The sequence below is a fragment of the Condylura cristata genome, unplaced genomic scaffold, assembly GCF_000260355.1.
Source record: "Condylura cristata isolate star-nosed mole 26May11 unplaced genomic scaffold, ConCri1.0 scaffold00040, whole genome shotgun sequence".
NCBI lineage: Eukaryota > Metazoa > Chordata > Mammalia > Eulipotyphla > Talpidae > Condylura > Condylura cristata.
The window spans coordinates 2,711,711-2,712,384 of NW_004567141.1; positions in this window are offsets into that span (position 1 = coordinate 2,711,711).

Sequence of the window (674 nt, forward strand, 5' to 3'; positions counted from 1 at the left end):
CCTCCGGGGCAGGCGGGAATCGAACTCATGCAGAAGTGGCTTAGTTTCTTAGTGCAGTGCTTTAACCCGCTGCGCCACCAGGGAAGGCTGAAAGCTTAACTTTTAAATTCAATAAGAATAGAATGTGGTTGACAGAAGAGAAGAAAAACACAAGATGCAAACAAAAGTGACCATGAAACATGTGCTTTATTAAGAAGCAAAAGAACAGACACCGTGAAGTGTACACAGCAGAGAGATCAACACCCAGGTCCTAGGGAGACAGAGAGCAAAACCTACTGGGAGATGAGATTGCTGCTCATCTGCCCACAACATGATGCTTCTTAGGGAACCAAGCCCTGTCTCAGCCAGCTCACACACCAGGCAGGAGGTTAGGGGAGATGCAGCCCGTCACCATGGCGGAAGGGATGAAGCAGAGCCCGGGCCTTGTTGTTCATGGTCCTGATGAATCCCGCAGCTGTCACTTGCCCTTGGGTGGGAACATCTGCTGGCAGGGTTGGCAAGACTTCACCGGAGGGCATTTTTGCTGGCATGGTGGAAGTGAACACTGCACATATGGGCATGGAGGACATTGTTCTGGACACCGTGGAGGGGGGCATGGCTCCTGGCACTGTAGAGGCTGGCATGGCTGTGAGCACTGTGGAGGTGGGCATGGCTCCTGGCACTGTAGAGGCTGG